Genomic DNA, 19656 nt, shown 5'->3' on the forward strand with positions numbered 1-19656 from the left:
GCAGAAACCAAGAGTTGGACGCTTAACCCACTGTGCCACCCAGGTGCCCCTAAAACATTTTTAATAAGCTACTCCTTTTGGTATTTGCAATACAATTCTTTCAAAGTATTCTTTCTTCTTTAGCTGTATTTACCATTTAATAAGGTCCCTGAATTACCTTTTAAGGGGAATTTCTTATTTTTATGGAGAAATGAAATTTATGAAAAATAGATTTTATCCTAACTCTTAACACTGTGGACTTTGCAAAGGCTGACGGCACCAGCTGAAGCCAGCGTCACCCTGTGCGGAGATAACCTGATGCCACTTCCCAAATGCCAGGTGGTGGCTGCACCTGGCACGTCGGCCGCGTCAGCACATCAGCCCACAAGACTCTCCCGGCAGGTTACCCATTTCTAATGTTGGAATGTCAGAAATTCACTTGGGGGAGCAGATCCCCAGCTGACTCCATAAATCACTAATCTCGTAGACTACAAAAGAGGCAGCAACACATCTTTTACGCATACAATTACGGCTCCCTCAAAATGAAAGGGGGGAAACAGAAAAGAGAAGTACAACTAGCTCGGCCCTCACTCCATGTCAATTACGTAAAGAACTTTAGTTTTCTCTCTTGTTTTGTTTTGTTGTATTGTTTGGAAAGGAAATGCATAACAACATAGACATTACCTGCCAAGGAATATTGAGAGGGCAGAAAGCCCATGACCAAGTAGGATAAACCCTAAACTAGGAGTCAGACACCATGGATTCTCTCTGTGGGTGGGCCATTAATCCAAGTTACCAAATGACCAGCACACAAACCATTTTTACCGCCTGTGACTTAATACCAAGTCATTTCTAATCAGGATTATTATTATTATTATTATTACCCATACTATGTACCAGGCGCTTGCCTGCCCTCCTTCCCTTGCTGTGTGTGTGTATGTGTGTGTGTGTGTGTGTGATACATAATTCTTAAAACAATCCTAGGTCACAGATAAGGGAAGTGAGGTTCAGCGAGGTTCAGATTACTCAGCAGTAGATCCGGGCAAATGTTTCACGCTCCCCCTACTTCCCAAGGACAAGATGGATGCAGGAGGGGCAAAGGGCAGGCCAACTGATCTCAGAGAAAAGTCTCCTCTCCGGGCTGCAGGCCATCTTTCCACCTGCCTTTCCACAGAAGCAGGGAAGGATCAGATTTGGCAGTTCTGCTTTGACAAAAATTTAAAAGTGCATAAAAGGACTGCTGCCATAAAACTCCCAAAACTGAGACTTGGTTTTGGATCAAAAGCTAAGAAAATAGTGAGAACCCCGTATAATCCAGCCAGTCATTACATACACAGGCTCCCATGGAACACCACTCAAATGGTATCCCAGAAACACACCCATGTATGTTCAGAGCTTAATATAACTCAAATAGCATAGAAGGCAGGTGTTAATACTATTCCCCAAACCACATTTCCACGGCATTTCAAATATTTATAGCTTGTTGTAAATTACAGTAAGGCCATGTATCAAAGAATGAAAATCGCCCATATTAAATTAATCGGAGATTTTAGAAAATTATACATTGCACATGGCTGAGTAAAATCCATTTAATGTTTCAATGTCATGAAACATTTGCTTTATAAATAAAATATGAAAGTGATTAAGATCTCACAGACCCTCAGGAATATCGCAAATCTATATGAGACCCCCCTAAGCCCCGGATTTGTATCTCTGGATTTGGGTTAGTGGAGAAAAATAAAAAAATCATGCAACTGAACTAGATCTCACTAGTTGGTGATGCTCCAGAGGAAAGTCAATGTCAGCATGGGGAAAAGTGAAATTCTATATCCCAGCTTCTAATACTCTGATTTCCTACAGCAGAATTCAAATTTTACTCTCAGCTCTGTGAGCTCAGTTGCAACTCCCCTTTAATGGAAACAAGTGCACATCGAAGGCAGGATTTGGCTCAAAGACTTTCTGCACTGCACTAAACATTCCTATTGTTAAAACCACCTTTACACACAGATGCCATTACAAAGTAAGATTGAATTTCAGGACAAGAATGTAAAATACAGACTTGGGAGATGCCCACATAACAGTCTGGAATATTTCACCAACTCCGCTGCCAAACAAACAAATAAACCAACGAATAAACAAACAAACACCTTTGCCTCCTGCAGAGCCAGGCCCCTTCCCCAAAGACACCAGGTAGCCAGAATTTCCCATGGATTCTGAAGGCAAAATCCCTTATCTGTGTTCCTCGGATTTCATGACACTCCATCCTGTTCCTTTATAGAAGAGTACTGCCTGGTTTATATTTATTTTTTTAAATCTAACTAAAATTAATTTTGCTTGGACAGCCTTTTGCTAGCTTTATCACGCCATCTGGACAAATGCATCGACACGCTGGGGCATGTCGAACCCAGGGCTGTGAATCCTGGAACAACTTTGCCAGACCATAGAATCCAATAACCCACCACGGCTCTGTTGTCAACTTCTCTAATCAAATAGCAGATAGGTCAGTGCCAACAGAGGACCCTACTCTCAGAGGTCAGTCACACTGTCTCTTGGACCTCAGGAAAGGCAACAGGGCTGGATTCTGGCTTTATATTGAGCTTCCAGTGCACAGAATACAATTGCCTCTTTATAGGGTGTGTTAAATACGCCCTTTTAGCAGGAGTTCTAAAGATGGCAAGGCAGCAACAACTTCTTACAAGACTAGTCTTATTATTCCTATTCCAAAACTGCATGTGACAGGTAGGAATCATCCTGAATCCAAACCCTCCTCTAGGTCTGATCAATTAGCAAGGGCCTACCAGGCACATTATCCGTATAGAGCTTACATAAGAGGGAAGAAAACAGAGGTTTAGAACCATTTCAAAGAGATCTGTTCCCTTACGATGAAATACAAAATAAAGTTTTTATGCCATAAACTCACTGATCTAAATCTTCAGATGATGAAAGAGTTTGTAGTGGGTCACATATCAGTGACGTACAGGGCCTTCCTCCAAGATCTGTAAAGAGTGGTGTGTGCTGCTGTGATGTTGCCCCTAAGTCTAGACTGGCCATGTCCTCAAATGATTTCACACCCCCTTCTAGAAACAATGTGGGATAATGCAAAGAACCTGAGTTGTGGAATCCGAAGACTTGGGCGAAAGGGCCATTCGCGAGCTGAGTGAGCATGGGGGGCCAGTTACTGCACCTCTCCGGGAGTCTGTTTCCTTATTCTAAAGTACTGAGCACAGAGCAGGACCTCAACGGTCTTATTTGCATCTGAATGCACATGACCCTAAATATGGTGCTTGGCACATGAAGCCAAATTCTCCTCACGGCCTTAGGGCAATAGATCTGTGTAATGCCCAGAAACAGGGTCAACTGCCCTCAGAGTTCATGCTTTAAAAAAAGAGAGAGAACAAGTTATTTATTTCACTCTCATTAACTCGGATCTCAATCTGGGGAAAAACTCCTTTTCATAGCATTGTCTCAACCAGAAATCTCTTAACTGTCACTTCTCTGGGTGTCTCTTACATTGTACAATGAGAACTAGATGTTCATAATCATGACCCAGAGGTAACGCAAACTCTGAAAGTGTTTCTTATATCCAGTATAGTTTTAGTATTAAGTGAATGAAGATAGTAGTCCTCGCATGGTATAGAAACTGAAAAATGTGCCAGACAGCCTTCACATGTCTTAGTCTGCTCGGACTACCACACACTGGAGGGCTTAAACAACAGACTTAAAAGGGCACTAATCCCATTCATGAGGCTCCACCCTCATGACCTCATCTACCTCCAAATACCACCACATTGGCAGGTAGGGTTTCAACATAAGAACTTTAGGGGAGATCCAAGCTTTCCATTCATAACAACATACCAGGGCCTTTATAAAGCTTGGGAACACAGTGAAAAATATGAGCGCTGCTAGGAAGTGGGCTGGCATTAGAAAGTGTTACGAATCTCTCTGCGAGGCTGACTTAATTTTTCTTATTCTGAAAGAATTTCAGACTTTATAGAAAAGTTGCAAGCCTAGTACAAAAAACGCATGTCCATCCTCTGCCCAGCCTTCCATAACGTTAACCTACATAACTGCAATCCAGTTATTATGAAAATCAACATTAATAAAACACTAAATCTCATCAGGTTTCCCCCTAATGTCCTTTTCTCTGTTACAGGATCCCATTCAGGATTCTGCATTATATTTCGTTGTGTATCCTCGGTGTCCTCTAATTTGTGACAATTCCACATCTTTTCTCTCAAGGTCAAAGTTTCATGACCTTGACACTTTCGATGAATACTGGTCAACTGTTTTGTAAAAGGTCTCTCAATTTGGGTATGTTGGATGTTTTATCACGGTTATATGTAGGTTATGCATATGGGCAAGAATTCCACGTAAGTGACATTAAAGTCATCTTACTCTTCTCAGCGCATCACCTCAGAAAGTTCATGAGGTCCATATATCTTATTACTGGTGATGGGAAGGGACCTTCATCGTTTAGTTCAAGAGATGTCTGCTACGTGGCTAACTTTTAATTTTTTTTTTCCTTTGCCACTGATCAAAATTTGGGGGAGAGATTTTGAGATCATGCTAACATCTTGTTTCTCCTCAAACATTCATCCACAGATTTTAGTATCCATTGGTGGATCTTGCGTGCCACAACAATACCGTGGTCTCTCTCAAATGGGGCCTTGGTATTTTAATCATTCATTCATTTATTCTTTCATAGCAGCAAGAGCTTTTGGATATTTATTTTATTCCATGAATTATACTGCATTACTACCATTATTTATTTTACTGTTCAGATTGTCTGAGATTTGACCGCTGTGTGCTTTTTCACGTTGGCCCCCCTGTCCTTCTGACGTGCCTTCACAACTTTTTGCACTTCCTTACTTCTAACACAAGATATTCCAGACTTATTTTATTCTTTTCTTGTCCTAGTGCTGGAATCAATCTATTCACTATGTGTTCCTAGTTTCCCATGTTGGAGTATGGTATTTAAAAACCAAAATCAGGGTGCTAGGTGTGCTCATTGCTATGAGGATGCCATTATTTTTAGGCCCAGATAGCAGATCAAGCCAGGAAATATGTATCTGTATGCGTACTCTTGTCACTTACCTATCTACAACACAGGAGTTCATTAGATACCTCCAATGGCAATCCAACACCACCAGTTTCATTCTACCCTTATCCCTTTGCTTATTTGTTGCTCCTTCTCCCAACAGTGAGAAGCCTATACTCATTACCTACAACATATTCACAAGTCTGATCAACCCTAACATACACATAGTTTCAGAACTATGAAACCATCTGGTCTTTTGTGAGGTAGTTCGTTAATAACTTTCTCCATTGCTTTCATAGGTGTTGATATGTTTAAGCTTTCTAAATCAAATCATCTAAGTTCTGGCAGCCTGTATTTTTCTAGGGAATTATCAATTTTATTTAGTTTTCAACTATCCATGGATGTCTGAAAAGTCGTCTCTTATGATTTTTTTAGAATTTCTCCTTTTCAAATGGATATTTCCCCCTTCTCATCTACTACTTGGTAAAGTTTTGCCATCCCTTTCTTTTTCTTTATTAAGTCAGTGGTTTCTCTATTTTAATAATTTTTTAAGATACAGGATTTTGAGTTGATTAGATCTACTCTTTTTTCTGTTCCCCAGCTCATTATTTTCCATTTTTATCTTTATTATTTCTCTCCTTGTGTTTTTTCTTGGTGTATTTTCTTGTTCTTTTTCCAGTTTTTTTGATCCGGGTATTTTCCCATTTATTTCCAGTCTTCCATTTTATTGGTAAAAGTGTTCACTGTCATGAATTTTCCTCTGATCATTGTTTGAAATGCATCCCATAGATTCTTACATGTGATGTTTATCTTTGAACCTATAATTTCAGCTTATATTTTCTCTTTCATGAAGGAGTTAACTAGAGCTTTTAAAATTTCTAGATAAAAGTGACTTTCTAGTTTGTATTTTGTTAGTGCTTTCTAGTTTTATTACACAGTGATTGCAGAGTGTCATTTGCACTATTTCTACCTTATGAACATTATTGATGTTTGCTTTGTGGCCTAATATATGATCACTTTTTGCGAAGTCGTCATTGCATAGGAAGTGAAAATTTATACTTATCAATTGTGGGAATTCCCTTTCCAAGAAACCATTATGAAGTACAAGAAAAGTGTTATGCTAGCACTGTAAAGAGAAATATACTAAAAAGAACATTCTCAAAAAGTCATTTGAAGATATGAAAAACCACCTTGAATCAGAAATGCAAAAACTAAAATTAAAAATGTACAAGGAAAACAGGAAGGAATGAGAGTGAGTTGATTAAATACAGGAACAAAATGGAGAGACAAAATTATCCGGAAAATAAAGAATAAATTATAAGGGAAAACAGTTTCAAATGAAAATTTAAGAAGAGGCATTAAAGAAAGGAAAACAACCAAGAGAGACTGAAACTGACATAGAAACAAAAGTAAAAATGGTCAGAGAGAAAGTAGTGCAACTGGAAGGAAGGCAAGAAGGAATAATATTCATATTACTGGAATCCCTGGAAAAGAAAAACAAAACACTGAATAGTTCATGTTTAAAATTATAATACAAGAAAATGTTGCCCAAACATAAAGCAAGAGCTGAATAAATTCACTGAAAGGGGCTCAACGCATACCTAGGAAAATTACCCAGAATGATCAACTTAAAGACAAAAGGTGGTAGAACCATTCCATTAGAAAGATAAAGACAAAGCTCTCAGGACCTCCTGACAAAAACCCATCAAGTAATTCACAAAAGCAAGAGTGTAAGACTGACATCAGAGTTTACAAAGCCAAAGAAACAATGAAGCAGCTCTAAAAAAAACTCGATTCAATGAAAGAGAGTCACTAGATTTTGTATCTAGCTGTTACATCAGGACTACAGAAAAAAAAAGAGAAAAAATGTTTTCAACATACAAGAACTCAGGGAATTCCACTCATGAGCTCCTTTTGAAGTTTTTCTCAGACTCCCTTTGCTCTCTGCAAAGCCTTGTTCAGAGCAGGGCGGGGAGCAGAAGAATAAGATCACGCGCTGGGATTTGGTCATTTCTCCCTTTTTACTCACAGTTATTTCACACTTTTGGCATTCTTGGTCTTCAAATTATGCTGAGCATTAGGTTTTGTGTAGAATTTACTTTTCTAATACTGTTATTTCTTATGGTTCGAGTGGGGGTGGGGGGGAATCGTTCAAGATCGCCAGCTATGCTACTGACTTATAACACGTCAGATCAGAAAGTTCACATGGGGGGGGGTGTCCCTAATCAGTTATTTAATAAAAACACAAAGTTCCAAAGTTGTTCATCTCTTAACAGTCCTTTGTAACGATCTTCAGAGAGCTGATTAGGATGCACCATGCTAATAAGTCCTTGACTGGCCTTAGTTCTTACACATTCCATTTAAAAAAAAAAATCTATGAAGTAGCTATTATTATGCACTTTCTACAGATGGGGAAGGTCAGATCTACAGAAGTGAACTAACTCGCCCAAGGATCGAAACCAAGGAAGGCTGCCCCATTCCAAAGCGTGAGCTCTTAACGATGACACTGTATTGCCTACCTCTCTCTTCATCCTCTGTCTACCTCCAAGATGTATTCCCTTTCTCTCCATCTATAGTAAGTCCATGACTCTGGTCTAAGCCAGAACCAACTCCCACTTGGACAACTGCCATAAGAACCTCCTGCTTCCACTATCACCCCCTCCAATCCATTCTCACAGAAGCCAGAGCAACATAAATCAAATCTGGTCACTGCCTGACTTAAATCCTCCAATGGCTTCCCACCTCACTCAGAATGCAGTGTATCTGTCCCTACTTTTCTCTTTGAATGTATCTCATGTCCCTGTCCAACTTAATCACTGTCTTCATGTCAATACCAGCCTCCTTTCTCTCCCTCACGCCCAGAGCCTTTGTATATGCTGTACAATTAGCACAGAATACGCTTCTCCTGGCTCTTCCTTCATGTCTCTGCGAATATCACCTCCTCTGAAAGACCTTTCCTGAGCACCCTATTAAAGGGAGTGCCTCACTCCACCATTTCACCCCGTCCCTCCCTAGTGATATTAGCCAACGTTACTTCGTTCACGGTAGGCATCACCTTTTGCTTTGTCATGCTGTTTGTATCCTCAAGTACCTAGAATGTGTAGCACATGGTAGTCACTCAATAGAAATTTACTGAATGAGGAATGAATCATCAGTATACTGGCCATATTTTGTGTATCAAGGACGAGGACATAGGATATAACAAAACATGTTTATGCTGTTTGCCAAGAGAGGCTTCTAGAGTTTGTTGTTAGGATGCTGAGATATTGAAATTTCTAAGGCATTGTGATGATTTATGAGACCTAGATAAAATCTTTTAAAATGAACTATTTGTGAAAATCCACAATATATAATTTGCAGTAACAAAGTCATTGCCTTACGAAGTTCCAACTCTCCAGTTGGAGAGGGAAAAAGGTGCCTGTAACACACACACATGTAATTTATGCCAAATGCCAAGGGAGGGCCCCAGAAGTGAAATGCCAAGGGAGCTTAAAGAGCTGGGGAATCCTAAAGGTAGATGCATTGAAAATTGATCTTTAAGGATGGGAATGGGTTAGAAAGCTTTTTGATTGGATTTGTGTTTCTTAAAGGTACATTTGGGGGTAAACCCACTGAAGATTTACATATATGTCAGATTCTTCTAAAGTGTCAACTCTCCTCTGACTTTGAGATATTTGAGGAAACCGGAAAGGCTTTGCCCTCACTAGGGTACAATTTCAAAACAAAAGGCAGATAACTTGTTAAGTAGGACCCCCAGTGGTCCCACGGAGCTCTTAGGAGCTTCTTAAGAGGCTTCTTTCCCCAAGCAAGGGGTAGCTTCACAATTCTGAGAACAGGATTCATTAGCAACATATGTGCTAGGTCTATAATTATAATTAGTACTTAAGTAGCGAGATCTTCCCACGGAGCCTAACAATGACCAAAAAGAAGAAGGAGAAGAAAGATAAAATAGTTCCAAAGATTTTTTTTTTAATTGTGCAGTCACAACCTGTTTGGGGGAGGCTCACCCTAGTAGCTCACCCTTGCGGGGGGGCGTGGGTGGAGAGGGCAAGGGGGCGATTTCCCAGGAACAGTAACTGAGAAACATGGAAGGGTCTGATTCGTCACATTGGGAGAAAAGGTGAATTGTCAACAAACATTTCCTACACCTGATAGCTCTGGTCTGGCGAGCTGCACATTTAATAAAGAAGAAGCTGCCACTGCTGGACAATTAATCAATACTGGTAAGCTGACATCCGAAGAACTGCTGAACTGAAGCTTTTCTCCCGACACCCACCCCAGCCCGCATTTACAAATAAAGTGCTCACTATTTAACTAAAGCCTGTCGACAGGACCGGAAAATATCAGAGGCCTATTTAAATGACATTTGCAGAGAATGAGATTTTCTTCTGGCCACTGCTCCTTATCGCTAATAATAACATCAGATTAGTAGGTTTAGGCCAGCGGAGGAGCAATGCCTTTCATTGGCCCAAACGAGCAAGTCCTCAATGGCACTCCATTGATACCATGTGGGCTGTCCAGCTAAAGACGTGATCAGGTCTGCTTAGCCTGGGAAGATCAAAAACACCTGCAATGTTTACAGGTGGAGACTGCTCTGTTCGGCCTCCAACAAATGTTGATGAGTAGCAGGGATTCAAACCAAAATATTAACTCACTCCACCTGACAGTTTTCCAAATGACCGTCATTCATCCACGAAGTTTCATCTGTCATCGTTTTAACTCATCAGCTACCATGACGTAGAGAAGGCTAAGGTCGCGATGGTCAGTTGCTGGGGGCTGGGGGCTGGGGGCTGGGGGCGGGGGGGAGAGGCGGAATACCCACAGCCAAACACGCATATGGCACACGTGGATGATTATACTGGAAGATGCCTGTATTATTTTTGGACATGAATTGTGCAAGTTTGAAGACTGCACACAGTTCCAAATCTAAATGCCAGGTCTCCCAAGAACAAATCGAAATATTTCTAAAGCTCCATCATAAATAACTACATTTAATTTCCTTTTTCAGCGTTTGGCACTTTAAAAGCCCTTTTACAATTCGTACCTATGCTACTTAAGTTAATAACTGACATTTCCTCTTCGTAATGCATAATGTGAGCCTGAGTACTGCTGCGAACCTGAGATAAGCCACGAGACCAGTACACTCAGTATGAAGCCAATGTTTCAAGATCATACTGATTGCCTATCTCTCGTGCCTATTTTGTTTTTCAATAAAATCTTGCTCACTCTTAACCCTGACCAAAATGGGCTTCTGAGGGGAGAGAGCCCCATGCCAAGCAGAGCCATGTGGAGCCAAATGGTTTGACTTGATCAAGCAATATGGCTTGAATTGAATGCTTAGCAAGGTTAAAGTGAGACTGTTCTTTTCAAAACTAGCACTTACCAACACTTGAAGGCAAAACCCTGGGTCTGGTGTCCAACTGTTTTACCTTTGGATTTTTTTCAAAGCATTGCACTGTTAACAAAGTTACATTAAAAACACAATATAAGCAATGGGAGGATGCTTTTATGGAAGGCATGCACTCAATTGTCAATTTATGCATGTCATAAAGTCAGTAATGTATCCTGCACGTGACACAATTTATCTTCATTGTGCAGGGTCACAATAAGTACACGGCTACATTTCCTTCAGGAAGCCCACAGATGCTAGACCAGTCATCCTCATTTTGAAATGAACCTGGGCCAATTTGGATGAACATCTTCACCAATCAACAACCATTCAAGTTCTTTGTGATTGCTCTACAGTTAAAATAGAAAAAACAAACAAAAAACCACTCTTGAAAAAACCCTAAATATTCTAGCCAAAAGTGGGGAGGGGAGAGGTAATATGAACTGAAATAAATCTGCTCACTAGGTATAACTCAAATACAATGATTTTTACTAACAAAAAGGGAAGATCAGTTGGTCAAAATAGAAGTTTACGGGTATCTCTGTACAGTTAGCAAGAGGGAAATAGTCCTGTGGAGTAAATGCAAACAGCACGCCGCCAGGCACCCTGGAGGAACGGAAGTTTGTCAACCATGAGGTGTTAGCCTCGACTCTTTGTTGCTTAGACGCTGTTGGTGACATTGGTGACGTCTCTGTTCTTATTTTGCTCTCCTTTGGCGTGACCCTGCCCTAACCCCAGTATTGTCCCTAGATGAAGAAATAACTCAGTCCAGTGGTTGGGGGTGAAGTCACCCTTCCCACACCATGGAGTGCACAGGTGAGGAACGCAGAGAAACTAAATGCCACAGACCCCAGAGAGCAGGACCTTCTAGCCTGCCGGTTGGCCCCGGGCACAGGAAGGATACCGGTCATTTTGCTTTGCTCTTCTTTGCGTGCGTTTGATTTTTTTCATTCCTCTTTCCTTTGGAAGAAAGGGAGGGGAACCATGTCCTAGAAAGAACCCCAATCATCCTCCCCGCTTAAATGGTTGTGCGTTCCCACTGTCACGTCTGGAGCTGGAAGCGACTGAGGCGATCACGGCTGAAATCTAACAGATGTATTTTGTTCTTTAAGTTGCCCGACTATTCTTTGATGATTTCATTCAAAAAATGTTCAGTACCTTGCACGCAAGAGCTTTCCGATTTGATTAAAAATTATTAGACGTATGAGCATTTGGAGATATCATTTTATGCACCCGAACCACCAAACATAGGCATTCTCCAAAGTAAACAATAAATTTAAAATAGCTCCAACACCCACGGATGACACGAGAACAGTATGATTGATTATTTAACCTCCTAAAGCACGCATTAATGTTGTCACTATTAATAGATGAAACCTTTATACTGTAGTGAACCATTTCCTATGATCAAAGTCATTTTTCCTCAATTTATTTCTGCGTAAAACAGAGTTTCCCATTAGCAGTAAGGCACTGGCAGGACATGTGGTTATCCGAAGGTAATCACAGCCTTGTGGGAGCAGAGGTACTCAACTGTACCTTTTGCTTTGTGACTCCTCAGGGGGGTGATTATCTCATGATAATCATATCCCCCCCACCCCATTGTGCCTTATTGCTTAATTAGCTACTGCATGAAATGTAGTTCTGTTTGCATCAACTTTATGTCTACTATAATTGCCCTGAGTTGCAGTTCCAAGATGAAAAAAGTGGATCAAATAACTACATATATTTTGTTTGATTAATCATGAAAAAATCATTAAGGGATTAAAGTGAAACCATTTTACTCCTGCTGATCATGTTCAGCAATTTGAAATTATTTTATGATCCTGATCAATGTAATTAATGAGAATGGCTGTTAATTAGTTACACTAGCAGGTGGGCCATGAAAAATGTATTCACTTAATAATACCATAGAACAACATGCGATTAAGGGGTCCTGTGTAGATTTTACCTGGTGCACAGAAAGAAAGTCCCTGGCCAGCCCACCATGCTCTTTGAGATTACTGCACTCCCTTCTTGTTTGCTTCCCCAACCCCTCCTAGGGCCTTTCTTAAGGCAACACACCAAAACAGCAGGGCTGGAGATTTCAAATGCCATTAAGTATTTTCCAGCTTAAAAGCTCTCCTCTCTGTTGCAAAGCCCTACAAGCAGAGGGTCCTGGAAAACTCCACCAAGGCACGATCCATTTCAAACAAACTAACTGGAGCTTCACCCCAGAAAACATGGTAGTTGGGACCCCCTCATCCTCCTCTGCCCCATCCGATGTTTCTCTAGAGAGTCCAGCTACAGCAACCCCTTGGTCACTACCTGGTGACAGACAGGAAGTGTTGACATAGCATCTTTATGGAGCCATTCATTAAGAATGCTGAGAGTTTATCAGGGAGTTTTTATTGTGGCAAGATATATCATGTTCCCTGAGGAGTTAGTCAATACACACTGCCATCACCACATCTTTATTATGCAGAAAGACAAAAGGAAATGAAAACAGTAACAAATATTTCCCATATTCTCCTGGTTAAACGACTGAGTCGCATCAATTATGTAAATGTCTACAAATATCTGTTAATATAATTTTCCTGTGCGCTGAGCTCTTGGATTTCATTAAACCTTGCTAACTGGCATTTAGGATCTGTCCCAGTGTTCAGCATGTCGCTACTTGGCTTCATTCAGAGAGCTGAAATACGAAAGAGCGATGCCAATAGCAAAGTCAGGGACAATCGCGATCCCTAGACAAGGAGATTGGAACATAGCAATCTCACCTTATGCTCTCTTCAGAGGTTACCTTGAAAGTGCCCATTGTCTTTGGGTTAGTGCCACTGGATCTGCAGGCAACAAAAGAAGAGAACTGGCTCCGTGAAGGGGTCCTTGTACTGCTTTCCTGGCCCCTTGGCTGGGCCAATGCACAAGTGGCCATCACCGGTGGGGGCAGGCTCTTGTTCCTCTGGATGCACAGAGCCCATTTCCTTGCTGTTAGATTGTTTCTATTACCTCGTTCATTTTTCTCTCTCAAGGTATTTTTCACTGTTGTGTTTGCAAAAAGGAGAAGATGCTTAGGGTTTTATCAAATTTATATATGCACACGATGCTAAAGAGTCGACTAGTTCCAAATGATTTGTTATGGCAAACAGCAGTCTCCAGCTCTGCCCTTAACCCCCATCTCCTTCCGCCTCCTCAAGAGGCAACCGTAACTTTTCTTGAGTTCATCCTTTCCACACATGCCCCCATTTCTCTACATGACACAACTGTATGGCTATGTCTTGATTTTCCAGTTTCAGATATTTTCCATTGATGTCCCTCAATGGAAGATGAGTGCTTCACCTTCTTCCTTTCCCCCTACCTCACCATGTACTGAAGTCTTTCCCATCCCTCCATCCTCCTGACATATTTTAGAAAAAGTTTGTTTACATCGAATTGTTTAAAAGATTTATTTATTTATTTTAGAGAGAGAGCACATGCACGTGAGCGGGGGGCGGGAAGTGGCAGAGGGAGAGGGAGAGAGAGAAACCCAAGCAGACTCCCCGCTGAGTACGGAGCCCAACATGGGGCTCAATCTCATGACCCATGACATCATGACCTGAGCTGAAACCAAGAGTCAGATGCTTAACCAACTGAGCCACCCAGGTGCCCCCTCAAAATTTATTTTAACATTCTTATGATTACATATGCTATTCTACACTAAGCCATCTAGTAAACTCTGATTTTCCTTTCCTGCACAACACTTTGGAGTTAATCCTCACTTTGGCTTTTCTATGCACTTAACACTAAGGCAAACCCAAACTCTCTACCACTTGTGGAAATACCATCACTTGATCTTCGATAAATTTGATAAATTTCATTCAGAGCTTTCTGACCTTCTCCAACCTAGACTGATCCGCTCTTCATGTGCGATTCATTTCACCACCATCCTGCAGCAGCCTGCCCTTGCCTGTCTCCTATGTTGGCGCTCCTGTGTTCCCATCCTGTATGGATGCTATCCTCTTCCTTGATATATTCCCTCACTTTGCTGAACAAACAAATCCTCCAGTAGCTTACTGAGAAAGGATTGGTTGGAGGCAATTTTTTTTTTGAGATACTGCATGTCTGAAATTGTCTTCATTCTACCCTCCCACTTGACCAATAATTTGGCTAGGTAGAAATCTTAGGGTGGAAGTAATTTTCCTTGAGAATTGTCTTCTAGCTTCCAACATTGCTATGAAGTTCACACCCATTCTTATTTCTGTCCCTTTGTATGATACCTGCTTGTTCTCTCTCTCTCTCTCTCCCCATCTCTTTCTCTCTCTCTCCCTCTCCTCCTCTCCCCTCCCCTCTTCCTTCTTTCTGTTTGAGAAACTTGTGGACATTTCTCTTTATCTCCTTTTTTTTTCTGGAATATCATGATGAATCCTGGCGGCCAACATTCTGGGAGAAGCAGACTGGCAGTCCCTGAATTTGGTTGGTGATGTATGCATGTGTTCACTTAATGTCCCTGCTTCCTGGCAAATACCTCGGGACAACCTTCTGTTTTACACTCTCGGAAAACAAACCTCCCATTTTCTGCAGAGGTGGGAGAATGGAAGAGTAAGGGAGGAGAGTGAGGGGTCTAACGTCTTCTGACTCGGCTTTCAACCAATCCTCTATATTTCAGACTCTATTCGCTCCCACTTCTGGGAATATCTGGCACCACCAATCCCTGGGCTTCCTGAGGGTTCTGTGACATGAATTGGATTGATTCTCTGCTTTTTCAACTGCTGGCTTAGGACTTCGATTTCTAGATCTGCTAAATCAGTTACTATTTCTTCGAAGGCTTTCCAGCTTCCCAAATTCGATTTCCTCCCCCATTTTCCCAGTCCTTGGAGGTTTATCCCTTTAAAAAGTCCCTTCGCTGTAGTTTTGGTATGGCTTTGGAAGAGAGTGAAATTAGATGCATGTGATCAATCCAGCACCGAAAAAAGTCAAAGCAGCTAATTCACATATGACAACTATGTCTCTCTCTCTTTTTTTTTTTTTTAAGATTTTATTTATTTGACAGAGAGAGACACAGCGAGAGAGGGAACACAAGCAGGGGGAGTGGGGGAGGGAGAAGCAGGCTTCCCGCCGAGCAGGGAGCCTGATGCGGGGCTTGATCCCAGGACCCTGGGATCATGACCTGAGCCGAAGGCAGACGCTCAACGACTGAGCCACCCAGGTGCCCCCATCTCTCTCTTTTTTAAAATACCAATTCTGTTCCTGATGTTAACACGGTTAGCTCTGTACACTGAGCAAGAACCTGAAATTTAGCAGACATAAACATACGGTAAAAAGAGGTCCTGAGGAGGGTGTCCCAGATGTATTTCTGAATTGATTCCAGACCTCAGTAAAGCCTGGCTGGCTCAGAATAAGCAGTTCCACAGGGCTGATGTTTCATAAACTGAAATTCCCAGCCCAGTCTTCTTATGACTATGACCACTACTAATAAACAATCTCCACGTGCATATCCACATACAGTTTAAAGACGATTCAAACATATATAATCTCTGCAAAGAAACTATCATAACCCTGGTGATAACGTATTTCCTAGAATAATGGTTAAGAGCTCGGGACTCTGAGTCAGTGTCACCTGGGTTAGAGTCTTGGTTCTGCGTTCATTATTTGTATAACCCTGGGCAAATGATCCCAACTCCCTGAGCCTCAGTTTCCACATCTATATAATGGAGGTAACTATAGTACTCAAACATTCTGAAGTTTTTGTGAAGATTCAATAAGACCGCACGTGTAATGCATCCGGCACATGGCTGGTACACAGGAAGCAACTGATAAATGGTAGCTATTACTCTGATTCTCATTCTATAGATAAGGATCCTGAGATTCAGAGAGGTTAAATGATTTATCTACGTTCACAATGCCAATAAGGACAGAGACTAGGCTAAGAAGCCCCATCTTTGAGGTAGACCCTCATGCTTCTTCTACCACACAAGTGGTTTTCATCCCTGGGGAGCTGTGAAAACAGACCCACGCCAGGGCACTCCCCAGAGGTTTGGACGTAACTGCTAGGTATGGGTTCTGGACCCGGGTATGCCTTCCAAGCTCCCTAGGTGAGTCTGATGCTAAGCCAGAGTTGCAAACCTATGCTCTTTACCAAACTTCCTCTTTAGGTCCCAGGTGGCCTTGAACTTTGTATTTTATGTACCATCAGGCCCTTATTCACACCCATGTTCTACACCCTTTGTCATTACAGAGAAATGCAATCATGATACACTATTTATACAAAGTGTTAAACAAATATAAAGACTGCTCCCCACCCACCCACTGTTTGACGACCCCAGGACCTTGTTGGTTTAGAGAATGAAAAGCTGGTCAGAAATGACTAGGAATGAGCATGTCAAGTCCCGGCTACAGTCTCCCCGAGTTTCCTTGAATACGAGGGAAGGTCATTCTGTACAGTCAGCCTGCACCTCCCTACAGGGTCTGCAGAATGCTCTTCTTCAAACACCATTAGGGCAACCTGAGGTTCCAAATGAAATTATTTTAAAAACAAGCTTCTGGTTTTCCAAGCCAGAAAGGATATGAAGGGGGGCCGGACCCGGGGACAAAGAGCAAAATGCCACGTGGCTATACTTCCGGGTGAATGGCAAGGCAGGAGGAGGCGAAGCAATAAGCCTGTGACAACGTCAGAGCCATCAGGGACAGGTCACCCTGCCTGAGCTTGGGTGGGTGCACATGGCATCGATGAGACCAAGGTCACAGAGCCGACGCTGCACAAGGCACCTATCCACGCTCTATCCAGAGGCCACGGGCCAGTAGCCCCTAACCCCATCCAGCTGGCTCAGGAATGGGGGGGTGTGGATCTCCTCAGGAAGCCCGAGCCCCATGACAGGCAGAGCACTCCGCCAGCCGGGCTGGCCAAGAGCCGTCCCAGAATCGCCAAACCTCACGGATCATCCTTATCTTCAGCCACAAAGGAAGCAGTCATCACATATTCAAGGAAACTTTGTGAAAGTACGACCGGAATGTGATGCTCCCTATGAACAAGTGTTTACCTTAATTTCTTTAAAGTGCATTTAGAAAACCATATTCTCTATTCAGCAGGCCTTGGGTTTAATCTTTGCTCCCGTCGCCCCAGGCATAATGAACTTGTCTATTGGACTAGAGATCAAAATGAAAGGACCAAAGAATCTTCTCAGGGGTGAATGGAGAAACGGCTACGAGGAACAAGATCATCCCTTCCAGGAACTTCTTCCATCACGAACCAGAATTCATTTGCTCTGCCCACACCTACTGCCAACGGACTCAGGTGATTCTCACCTGCTCGTCCTAGAACACAATCCGCCGTTCACATGACTGCAAGCTACCTACTGGCCTCTTCGGAGAAAAGACAATTGGTGGCGTCAGGCTCCTGAGCACATTTTCATAATCAGCCCGATCATGGGTGCCCGGCAGCTGCTCGATTGATGGTGTTAGGGACTAAAGAGAGATGCCAGGAGTGCCCTCAGATCTGACATAATGAGGCAAACATCAGTCATTTGGCTAAAAGGCTCATAAAGGCTCCATCAGCTGTGACACAGGCAAAGCTAATGAGGAAATGTGGTGGTAAGCATTTTCCTGAGACAGGAACAAGTTGTGGGTGAGCTGCTTTTTTCACGGAAAAAAAAACAAAACTCCCGTTCAAAACGGTGTGTAGCCTTGCTCTGATCAGAAAGGAGAGGTCTGTGTTTTGAAACAATTGTCTGGATGGAAAGACGTTTTTTCAAAAGTGTTCCACTTCATTTGCCAAATGCTCAAGAGCACGTAAAATTAGTACTTGAAAGTGGTCACTTCTAGGGAAGGCAACATTACACAGAATCTAATCTTGGCCTTCTCAGCAAAGGAAGTTTCTCCGCTAATGATGCCTTGGAAGAGCTGATCGAGGCTGGAAGCCATTAAATAAGGGATGCAGATAATAATAATAATAATCACTCTTTGGTATTTAAAGCACTTGTTCTGTGTTTTGTTTGATCCTTAGTGACAAAAGCGAGGTAGACCTGATTACTGGCTCGATCCCAGAGAGAGAGAGAGACTGAAGTTCTCACAGGTGAACTAACCTAGCTGTAACCTAGCTCGACTGCAGAGCTCTGGAACTCTCTGCCCTACCATGGAGCCAGCAGACCGACTTGCAGACAAACTTCCACAGACATCGCGCGTTCTTTTGATTCTAGCACTGCCCAAGAACTTTGCCATCAGCTGATTATGATGACCTATGTGTCCCCTACTCCCTGTGGCTCATGTCTGTGGGTGGACCTTATGTCCGACATTATCTTTGGATGGCGCGACCAGTAACCACAGCACAGCAAGAACGAGAAGCTCAAGAGGAAGAAAAACCAGACCAAACGTACATTTGAATGAGGACTGCCAATGTTTTGATACACATACAAGCTCATCACTTATATGGGTATGTCTAGTATACCTAGGTGGCAGCAAGAGTAAGCCAAAGGGAAACAAAAACAACCATCTCATGCATTTAAGGGAAACTGAAAACAGGAGTTACACAGTAAACTGCACCCCACCTCCGCCCCCACTGCTTGGATATGTACAAGTACTTTCTGAATGGAAAATTCACAAGAGTAGACATATGGCTTCTGGGGTTATGCTCCAGTCATTTTGCACATATGGCCCTTCCCCTGCCTTCGTTTACCCCTCTATGAAATCATAATGAAAAGTAACCATCTTACTGAGTCTTGGGTATTGGAAACATTTCCTAAAGAAAAGAAATATAATAAATGTGGAAATCCCTCATTTTGGATATTAGTAACCCTGGGCTCCATTCTATCTTGCCCTCATGACTCTCTGGTTCTTCTAGAAGGACGCCACTGAGAACATTCCCACATTCTGACACCCTGGAACCATGAATGAGGCAATGCTGGGTTTGCTCCCACTTCCTAGCAGAGAATCTAGGGAGGTGAGGATGCATTCCCTGGAGAATCACCAATGTCTCAGGGGCTCCAGAGATGAAAGAAAGAAAAGAAAAAAGAAGGGAGAGAGGGAGGGAGGGAGAGAAAGGTCTAAAAGCATGCAGAGTGTGGATATGCCAAGAGCTCTTAGTGGACCACCAGAAGCAAGGCCCAGGTAGGTGGCCACTCAGCAGGCAGGGAAAGGTGTTAAAGAGAGCACAGAGATAGGAAAACAGTGGTGTGGCTGTCTAGGTCCCCTTGAGCAATATGATCTTTAGACAAAAGGGAAGGGCTAATTACATATTGATGTAATGGATGTCCTCAGACAGCCAGCAAATCGGAGAAGAGCTCTGTATTCACACCGCTGGCCC

The sequence above is a fragment of the Neomonachus schauinslandi genome, chromosome X (genome assembly GCF_002201575.2).
Source record: "Neomonachus schauinslandi chromosome X, ASM220157v2, whole genome shotgun sequence".
NCBI lineage: Eukaryota > Metazoa > Chordata > Mammalia > Carnivora > Phocidae > Neomonachus > Neomonachus schauinslandi.